A 10,919-nucleotide genomic window follows, 5' to 3' on the forward strand; every position below is an offset into this window, starting at 1 on the left:
TGCTAGCAATATTCCTTAGAAACTTCTCCCGTTGGATAGGCAGGGGGAGAAGGGTATAAGAATGTTTATTGCGACATTGTTTGTAAAAAAAAAAAAAAAAGTAGCAACGAAGCAATCTAACTCTTCAGGAAAAAAAAGAGTGGATAAATACATTTTGGTTTATTATCCAATAGAAAGATATACAGTAGTGAAAAAGGATGAAATTGAATCACACATATCAAGTAGACAAATCTTAGAAACGTAAAGCTCAGTTGGTAAAGCGTCTGATTCTTGATTTCAGCTCAGGTCATGATCTCTGACAGCACAGAGCCTGCTTGGGATTCTCTCTCCCTCTCCCTCTGCCCTCCCTGGTTTGTGCATGCTCTCCCTCTCTCCCTCTCTTTCAAAATAAATGAATAAACTTAAAAAAAAAAAGAAACCTAAAGTTTCATAGAAACAGCCGTGGTAGAGGATATGTACTAGAAGAGGCCATTTACCTATCTATCATCTATCTATTTATCTATCATCATCTACTTATTTTAAAGTAATCTCTATACCCAATGGTGGGTCTCGAACTCATGACCCTGAGATCAACAGTCACATGCTCTCCTGACAGCCTGCCAGACACCCCTGTAAGATACATTTAAATGAAATTTGAAAACAAACAATACAAGCAATACTGCGTTTACATGTAATCATTGTGGAACGCGTTCATGGGAATGACCATCAACATTCAGTATTTTGGTTATTTCTGGGGAAGAAAGAAGGGAAGAGGAAGAGGGGAGTTTCAACTTGACGGCTTCTTTTTTTTTTAAATGTTTTGAAATGTTTATTTTTGAGAGAGAGAGAGAGAGAGTGTGTGTGTGAGCAGGAGAGGGGCAGAGAGAGAGGGAGACACAGAATCTGAAGCAGGTTCCAGGCTCTGAGCTGTCAGCACAGAACCCTATGTGGGGCTCGAATGGGTGAACCGTGAGATCATGACCTGAGCCAAAGTCTGACGCTCAATTGACTGAGCCACCCAGGTGCCCCGACGACTTCTTATAAAAGATGGGGAGCAAACTTGGAAGGCTATTAGGATTTGATTGACGTGGTGATGGGTCCTAGATGTTCAGTGTGTCATTGTCTCTGTTTTGTACGATGGAAACATTTTGCAATGCAAATTAAAAATCAACATTCAAAAAAAAATCAACATTTTACAATGCAAATTAAAACTCAACATGAGATTCTGAGCTGAGGGTCAGTTTTCATTGCTTTGTGGGCATTTGGCTGCTGTAGCGCTGAGTTCTTTCTTGCCTTTAACCCCTTTCCCCGTGCCTTTCAGGAAAGGGTCCCCCTTCTGCCCTTGCGTCCACGGCCTCTCAGGGCAAAGCCCCTTTCCCTTTGCCCGGCTCACTCGGAGGGTGAGGCTGGAATGCTGTTTTGTGGTTCTTCCATCTTGGAGTGTGCCTGTCTGCCTCTCCTGTCCTGCTCAGCAACTTTGGATGGCCCTGTGCCTGAACTTGACACATCATTACAGATGGCTTCAAATGTTGACTATCCCAGAGTTCTTCATTAACTCGAAGTGTCGACCTATCCTCAGCCAGCCTTTGCAAACCTGCCCTGAGAACAAATGTTGTGTCTCCTCGGCAGGTCACCAGGGGGCTCTGCAACGCCCATGGCCTGACCTCCACTGATGGATGTCACCCAGGTAAGATTTATGACTCCATTTAAAGCCGGAGGCTCTGGAGGATGGGACTGAACAGAGGTGCTTCAGTGAAAAAGGCAATTAGATCTGACGAGGCCCATTTAATAGCTCGAAGATGTTGCTTAACTACACTAATTTCTTCCAGAGATAACCCTTTTCACCCCACTCCTGGTATATCACTTAATATCTGTTTTGTCCTTTTCTTTGACTTGGGTCAGACTTAGCTGTGCTAAGATCAGCAAAGATCATCTGGAGTTCATTTCTGCCTTCCCTCTTTCTTTCTTTCTTTCTTTCTTTCTTTCTTTCTTTCTTTCTTTTATTCTTCTTCTTTTTTGTCTATTTGTTTCAAATTTGTATTTTTTAATTAAAAAATTTTAATGTTTATTTTTGAGCGAGTGGGGGAGGGGCAGAGAGAGGGGGAGAGAGAGGATCTAAATGGCAGGCTCTGTGCTGACGGGCGAGAGCCCGACGTGAGGCTTGAACTCATGAACTCATGAACCGTGAGATCGTGACCTGAGCCAAAGTCGGATGCTCGACTAAGCCACCCAGGCACCCCCCTAAATTTTTACTTAAATTCTAGTTAGTTAACATGCGGTGTAATATTGGTCTCAGGAATAAAATGTAGTGATTCATCACTTACATACAACATCCAGTGCTCATCACAAGAGCCCTCCTTCATTTCTTGAGTTTCGCTGACTTAGGGATTGGATACAAATTTCTGACTGGTGGTGGCAAACCTGAAGAACTGACATTTCTGGGAACTCTCCAGACCCCTTCCCCAGCTCCTGAGGTGCGGGGAGGGAGCTGCGTGGGTCTTTGGGGCAACATGGTCTGGCAGACCGAACTCAGGCTGTGGAGTTAGACCTGTTTTTGAAGCTGGTTTTGGGACCTTGGGTAATCAATTTTACCTCCCAGAGCTTTGATTTCCTCAGTTACAAAGTGAGGGAAGTGATGTTTGTCATTGAGGAATTGGGGCAGCATTAAGATGGTGAGGGACCCCTGGGTGGGTGGTTTGGTCGTTTGAGGTCTGGCTCTTGATTTCGGCTCAGGTCATGATCACCCGGTTTGTAGGTTCGAGCGCCGAGGTGGGTTCTGTGCTGATAGCACGGAGCCTGCTTGGGATTCTCTCTCTCCCTCTCTGTCTGCCCCTTCCCCAGCAGATCTCTCACTCACTCTCTCTCTAAATAAGTAAATAAACATTAAAAAATACATTTAGGGGCACCTGGGTGGCTCAGTCTGTTAAGCATCTGACTTCAGCTCAAGTCATGATCTCACAGTTCCTGAGTTCAAGCCCCACACTGGGCTCGGATCCTCTGTCCCCCTCTCTCTGCCTCTCCCTTGCTTGTGCTCCCCCCTATATATATATATATATATATATATATATATATATATATAATATGGGTATAGCAGCTGGTGCAGTATGGGGCACTCAGCTCATTCTCTCCTCTCCCCCATATGCACAAACATCTCAAATTCCCTGGGCCCTGTGGCTTTTATTCCCTTCCTCACTCACGTCCACATCTGCTCTTAGGAGGGTTTTGATTTGAGGGTGGCTGGGCGCATACACATGTGCTCTTAGGAGGGTTTTGATTTGAGGGTGGCTGGGCAGAGGTGACAGGGGAGTGAAACGGGAGGCGGCTGGGAACCTGTGTGGGCGGTGGGCCTGGGCAAGAAGGTTGTGAGGGTTTTTCCACAGCAATAGTGAATTCCTACTTAATGTTACCCTTTCCAGTTTTTTTTTTTTTTTTTCTTTTTTAAAGTTGATCTTGCATTATGAAATCAAAGGCTCTCTCTGCTTCAGCCTCTCTGGAGTGGTAAGAGCTGGCTGGGGAGGAGGGACTGGGGGCGGAGGACTTTCCCAGCTCTGAGAGCCTACTAAAGGCTTGTTTCTCTCCTCACTCTACCTGTAGCCAACCACTTGCTGAAAGAAAAGCCTCCCCAGGACTTTTGTTAGCGACCAGGGAGACTGCCCAGGGGCTGCAGAACTCCCCGATTCTCCTCTGGAGGCAAAGGAAGCAATTTGCAGATTCACCAGGGTCGCAGTGAACTGGTCCCGTTTTGAGAGCCGCTGGCTGTTTGGCTTGGAAACGAGTGGACTTTCCTGAGCTTCAGTTTACTCATTTCTAACAGGCAAGATATCATTCTGTTCCAGCCCACGATCGGGGGTGTCACATGTAAAAGTGGATTGGGAAACACTCTAGAAAGCACACAGCGCTGTGCAGATCTCAAACCTCATTAGTATCTTTGCCAACAGCCTGGACAGAGGCTGCCTCCAGGTAAGAGGCTTGTGAATTGGCCATTGTTTCCAGCAGAATATGAAGCGACATCCTTACCTAGTTAACCTGATGTTCAGTACATTCTGCTCCTGGTGTTTTGTTTTTGTTTTTTGTTTTTGATCAACAAAGCTATTGTTTTTTGCTGCTTTATTGAGGAATAATTGACCTACAGCACTGTGTAAGTTTAACGTGTACAGCATGGAGATTTGAGTTACGTATATCGTGAAATGATTACCACGATAGGCTCGGCTCACGTCCATCCTGTCATAGATACAATAAGAAGCAAAGAGGGGCACCTGGGTGGCTCAGTGGGTTGAGCATCCGACTTCGGCTCAGGTCATGATCTCGCATTTCCTGAGTTGGCCCCTTGCGTCGGGCTCTCTGCTGTCAGCACAGAGCCTGCTTCAGATCCTCTGTCTCCCTCTCTCTCTGCCCCTCCCCTGCTCACTCACCCTCTCTCAAAAATGAATCAACATTAAAAAAAAAAGAATAAAAGAAAGAAGAAAAGAGTAAAGGGAAAAATTTTCTCCTGATGAGAACTCTTAGGATTTACTCTCTTTTTTATATTTTTTAATTTTTTAACATTTATTTATTATTGAGAGACAGAGAGGCACTGAGCATGAGCAGGGGAGGGGCAGAGAGTGGGGAGACACAGAATGAGAAGCAGGCTCTAGGCTCTGAGCTGTCAGCATAGAGCCCGATGTGGGGCCTGAACTCATGGACTGAGAGACATCATGACCTGAGCTGAAGTCAGACGCTCAACCGACCAAGCCACCCAGGCGCCCTAGGATTTACTCTCTTAATGCCTTTCTGTACATCACACAGCAGTGTAAACTATAGTCCTCATGTTGTACATTACATCCCTAGTACTTATTTATCTTATAACTGGAAGTTTGTCTCTTTTGATCCCCTTTCTCCAACCCTCCCTCCCCTCCCCCACCCCTGCTTCTGGTAACAAGTCTGATCTCTTTTTCTATGAGTTTTTTTTTTTTAAGGTTCCCCATATAAATGAGATCATACGGTATTTGTCTTTCTCTGTCTGACTTCTTTCACTTAGCATCATGCCTTCAAAGTCTATCCATGATCACAAATGGGGGGATTTCCTTGTTCTTTATGGCCAAGTTATATTCCATTGTGTATATGTATTTCCCAACCTCTTTATCCATTTTGCATCAGTGGATACCTAGGTTGTTTCCATGTCTTGGCTATTATAAATAATGCTGCTATTAACATGAGGGTACAGATATCTCTCTCTCTCTCTCTCTCTCTCTCTATATATATAGATAGATAGATATAGATATAGATATAGATAGATATAGATATTTTTTTTTCCCGAGTTGGTGTTCTTTGTGATATATTACCAGAAGTGTAGCTGCTGGATCGTATATGGTAGTTCTAGTTTCGACTTTTTGAGGATCCTCTGCACTGTTTTTTTATTTGTTTGTTTGTTTAAATGTTTATTTATTTTTGAGAGAGAGAGAGAGGTGAGCTGGGAGAGGCAGAGAGAGAGAGGAAGAGAGAGAATCCCAAGCAGGCTCTGCATTGTCAGTGCAGAGCCCATGTGGGGCTTGAGATCAGGATCTGAGCTGAAATCAAGAGTCAGATGCTTAACCGACTGAGCCACCCATGGGCCCCTCTGTAGCACCAATGTGTTTTCTGTAGTAGCAATTTGTAATCCCACCAATGGTGCAAAAGAATTCCCTTTCTCCACATCCACACCGGCATTTGTTCTCTCTTTTTGATGATAGCCATTCTAACAAGTGTGGGATACTATCTCTTGTGGTTTTTATGGTTTGTTTTTTGTTTTGTTTTGTTTTGTCTTGTGTGTGTGTTTTCTCATTGTGGATTTGATTTGCGTTTCCCTAATGACTAGTGATGTTGACCATCTTTTCATGGCCTTTTCATTGGCCTTTTGTATAGCTTGTCTAGAGAAATGTCTGTTTGGGTCCTTTGTCTATTTTTTTTTCCATTGGGCTATCTGTTTTCTTGCTTTTGAGTTGTATGAGTTCTGTATATATTTTGGATATTAACCCCTTATCAGATAGATGGTTTGCAAATAGTTTTTTTTTCCCATTTCATAGGTTGTCTTTTCACTTTGTTGGTGGTTTCTTTTGGTGTATAGAAGATTTTTAGCTCCATGTAGCCATGCTTGTTTATTTTTTATTTTCTAGCTTGTACTTTTGATGTCATATCAAAAAAGTCTTTACTAAGACCCATGTAAGTGAGTTTTGTTCCTATGTTTTCTTCTAGGAGTTTCATGGTTTCCGGTCTTACGTTTATGTCTTTAATCTATTTCAAGTTAATTTTTGTGAGTCGTGTACAATAGGGGTCCAGGTTCATTCTTTTATATGTAAATATCCAATTATTCCAGCATCACTTACTGAAGAGACCGTCTTTTCTCCATTGAGTATTCTTGGTCCCTTGTCAAATACTAGTTAACTGTGTATACATGGGTTTATTTCTGGACTTTTGTCTTTTTCACTGGTCTGTTTGTCTGTTTTTATGCCAGTACCACACAGTTTTGATATTATAGCGTTGTAGTATAGTTTGAATTAGGAAGTGTAAACCTCCTACTATGTTTTCTTCCTTAGGATTTCTTTGGCTACTTAGGGTCTTCTTCAGTTTTATGTAAATTTTAGGAGTGTTTCTTTTTTTCTATTTTTATTAAAAAATGCCATCGGGGTTGCATTGAATCTATACATGGCTCTTAGGAGTCTTGACATTTCAATAATATTAATTCTTCCAGTCTGTGAACATGAGATGGCTTTCCCTTTATTTGTGTCATCTTTGGTCTCTTTCATCCATGTGTTATAGTTTTCAGTGTTGAGGCAAAGCTTTTATCCCTTCACCATTGAGTATGAGGTTAGCTGTGGACTTACCATATATGGCCTTTATTATGTGGATATATGTTCCCTCTATCCCTAATTTGTTAAGAGTTTTGATCGTGAATAAATGTTAAATTTTGTCAAATGCTTTTCTGTGTCTACTGAGATGATCATATGATTCTTTCATTCTGTTAATGTAATGTATTACATTGATCTGTGTATGTTGAATTATCTGTATATACCAGGGATAAATTCTACTTGATCATCCCAGCAAATGATCCTTTTTAAAAACTTTTTTAACTTAAAAAATTTTTAAAAATGTTTATTTATTTATTTATTTATTGAGAGAGAGAGAGAGAGAGAGAGAGAGAGAGAGAGAGAGAGAGATTGAGAGATTGAGCAGAGGAGAAGCAGAGAGAGGGAGAGCGAAAATCCCAAGCAGGCTTGGACCCACAAACCATGAGATCATGCCCTGTGCTGAAATCAAGAGTTAGATGCTTAACTGACTGAGCCACCCAAGTGCCCCGGGAATGATCTTTATAATGTCCTGCTGCATTCAGTTTTCTAGTATTCTGTTGAGAATTTTTTGCACCTATATTCATCAGAGTTATTGGCCTGTAGTGCATTTTTCTGGTGTTGATATCAGGATAATGCTGGCCTTATCAAATGAGTTTGAGAGTAATCCTTCCTCTTTAATTTTTTGGAAGAATTTGAGAAGGATTGGTATTAATTCTTAAAGTGTTTGGTAAAAGTCACCAGTGAAGTCATTTGGTACTGGGCTTTTCTTTACTGCAGCATTTTTGATTACTGATTCAATTTCCTTATTCAAGTTTTCTATTTTTTTCCAATGCAGTCTTGGTAAGTTGTATGTTGCTAAGAATTTTTCTGTTTATCTCTAGACTGAAATATAATTATTCAGAGGAGCCTATTATGGTCCTTTAAATTTCTGTGATATGACTTGTAATGTCTCCTTTGTATTTATAATTTTATTGATTTGAGTCGTTTCTCTTTTTTTTTCTTGGTCAACCCACCAAGGGTTTGTCAATTTCATTTATCTTTTCAAAGAGCCAATTTTTTGTTTGGTTAATCTCTTCTAATATTTTTCTGTTCTCTATTTCATTTATTTTTGCTCTAATCTATATTATTTCCTTTCTTCTGCTAACTCTGGGCCCAGTTTGTTCTTTTTCTAGTTGATTAAGGTTGTTTATTTGGGGTCTTTCTTGCTTCTTGATGGAGGCATTTATTGCTATGAAATTCCTTCTTAGAACTGCTTTTGCTGAGTCATAAATTCTGGTGTGCGTGTTTTCATTTTCATTTGTCTCATGAGAGTTTTTAACTGTCTCTAATTTTTTCTTTGGTCCATTGGTCACACAGGGGGGTGTTGTTTAACTTCCATGTGTTTGAAAATTTTCCAGATTTTCTCTTGTTATTGACTTCTAGTTCCACACGTTATGGTCAGAGAAGATATGTGGTATGATTGCAGCCTTCTTGAACTTGCTAAGACTCATTTTGTGGCCTAATGAATGGTCTGTCCTAGAAGATGTTCTATGTGCACTTGAGAAGAATGTGCATTCTGCTGTTGTTGGAGAGAATGTTCTGTATACGTCTGTTAGGTCCATTTGGTCTATACTGTTGTTCAAATTCACTGTGTCCTTATTGATTCTCTGTCTGGATGATCTATCAGTCGTTAAGAGTGGGGCATTAAAGTCCCCAACTATTATTGTGTTACTGTTTATTTTTCCTTTTAGCTCTGTTAGTTTTCACTTTATATATTTAGGTGCTCCGATGAACAAAGCTATTGTATTGTACAGCATTTCCCTGAAGGCTGGAAGAATGGTTTAGAGATGCTGATGGCAGGCAAGATTTAATCACCAACTCTGAGCTGAAAAGATGGGGTAACTCAATGCTTTAGTAGTCAGAACTGAGGTGAAGTCACAGAAAACTGTACCAAGTTAAATGAATGTATTTTTTAATTTGTTCTTTCATTTTTCTCTTGGTTTAATTTTAAAACCACAAAATGATAGGAATTATTACTCAAATAAATGTTGGCTTTCAGGTTATTCTCACAGAAAAATCTCAGTTATCATTTATGTTCTTTGGGTCTGTGGTATTTTGAGCCAGTTGTCAGTTTTAAGTGAAAGAAAGTTAACTGATATTAATAATAATAATACAAAAAAGACGTCCTTAGCTCACTTAACTGAAAAGCTCAGGAATGGAGGAACTAGATTCAAGGGTTCCCTGACATCATTTTCTTTACCCTCAGTCCTGCTCTTTTCTGCACTGGCTGGTCTCAGCCTAATGTCCCTCTGTGGTCCCAAGATGGCGTTCAGAAGCCCTGTCCAGTTACTCATGACATTGAAAGACTGACAATTGCTTCAGATATCACCTTAGACAATTTCTTATAATCCTTTTCACAAACAGACTGACTGACAATAAGAAACCACATGTGATAACCTCTTCAGGGTCTCCAGGGAAACTTGGGTTCCTGTAAAAGTACAAAACTCATGAACCTACTATTCCTATAAACATCTGCATGTCAAATTACAAGTTTAGCTTATAATAAATTTTATTTTCTCCCATCCAGGCTGGCCACCATTCCTGAGAGTTGCTCATGTCACTGGATGAAAGATAATTCACCAACTCACATGTTTACACTGGAGGGGGGCAGGGTGCATAGGACGACATTTGCTGAGGAGCAGGTCACCTGCATTTTATTTTATTTTATTTTATTTTATTTTATTTTATTTTATTTTTTTATATAAAAGAATATTTTAATTCTTGTCCTTAGGAACTATAAAGACTATACGTGATTTGGAAATGAGACCGTACCAAACAATGGCCAAAGAAGAATCGTCCACTCTATGCCTTTTCTTTGGTCTGGTCACTCAGAAATATAATATTATCAGCTATGATTGTTGTTGCCTGTCGCCTCACATTGTTTTTATCTGTGTATTCACCATAGTCGACTTTCCCTTCCACACAGATACGGGACCCCTTTTTCACATACTGATACGCCACATCTCTGAGGCCTGGTCGGAATACTGATATTCTGTGCCATGTCGTCTTTTGACTGACATCACCCATTTGCTATACTTCACTCTCCCCTGACCGCCACATCTCATTCGTTGCTAGAGAAAATATTGTGACCGGGTTCTTCCCTTCCACCTGTCTCATGATGGGGTCCTGACCCACTCGCCCAAGGAGCTGCACACGGTTCAGAGATCTTTCAAGAACCAAGCTGCTGGCTATTTCAGACTCGTGTCTTACAAACTGATGAAACACCTGTAATACAGGTCTCTGAAACATGGCTTCTATTTGCTTTTCCTACAACCTAGTCTTTGGTCTTCCTCTAGCAAAGAACTCGTGGCTCCCTCCACCCTCACCGGACGCTCTAGCCCGAAGTAACCACCTGCATTTTATTTTAATTCAGCCACTTGTGCTGGGCATGACTGCAGTCCGGTTATGTCTGTAATTACTGTTGCTGCTTCTCCCAGCACCCAGAGGTGTGTAGTAATTAGCAAGAGGGCATGCATGGAAAGCTTTAGGAGTTCCTTGAAAATCAAAATGCTGAGGGATGTTACTCTGTGACTGGAGAGAAGGGGTGGAAAATAAGGTGGGGCTGACCCTGATCCATCATGCTCCTTCCATCTTTGGGAATTGGCCCCTTTGTCACAGCGAATTGGAAGTTTCACACTTGTCTGAAGCATTTGGGTGAGTGAGGTCCCGTGGCAAGGGCTTTGCCGAGTTGTGCGAGTGCAGTCCAGTCAGAAAGGTGACTGAGGGATTAGGTTCCTCTCCATAGCACTGGTCCATCCGTGATGTGCTCCTGAAGAACCTTGGGCCATCGTTCACTCCTCCTGCCATCTTGTTCACGTTCAAGTTATCAAGTTACGTTGTCCAGTTTCAAGCCACGGCCACTGCTTCTTTCACTTTCCGAAATCTTCCCCTCTGTTTGTCTCTGCCTCTTCCATAGGATTGTCTTCTAAAAACATGTACACATGTCAGTCCTCAGGGGGTCATCCTTCCCTGTTGGCCTCAGTGCCAGTGAATAATGGCCCAACCCTACAGCCTGGCTCTGAAGACCTTCTTGGGGCTGGGAGTTACTGACCTCTTAAAAATGTCTTTTTCTTTTGTCCTTAATGAGCTCTCTACTCT

The 10,919-nt window shown here is 41.5% G+C and overlaps 1 pseudogene; it reads right to left on the reverse strand.

Moving 5' to 3' along the window:
* Positions 1 to 9,514: 9,514 nt before the first annotated feature.
* Positions 9,515 to 10,159, reverse strand: LOC109249678 (single-stranded DNA-binding protein, mitochondrial-like; annotated as a pseudogene).
* Positions 10,160 to 10,919: the final 760 nt, after the last annotated feature.

Source organism: Panthera pardus, unplaced genomic scaffold (genome assembly GCF_024362965.1).
Source record: "Panthera pardus isolate Hobbes unplaced genomic scaffold, ASM2436296v1 HiC_scaffold_16, whole genome shotgun sequence".
Lineage (NCBI taxonomy): Eukaryota > Metazoa > Chordata > Mammalia > Carnivora > Felidae > Panthera > Panthera pardus.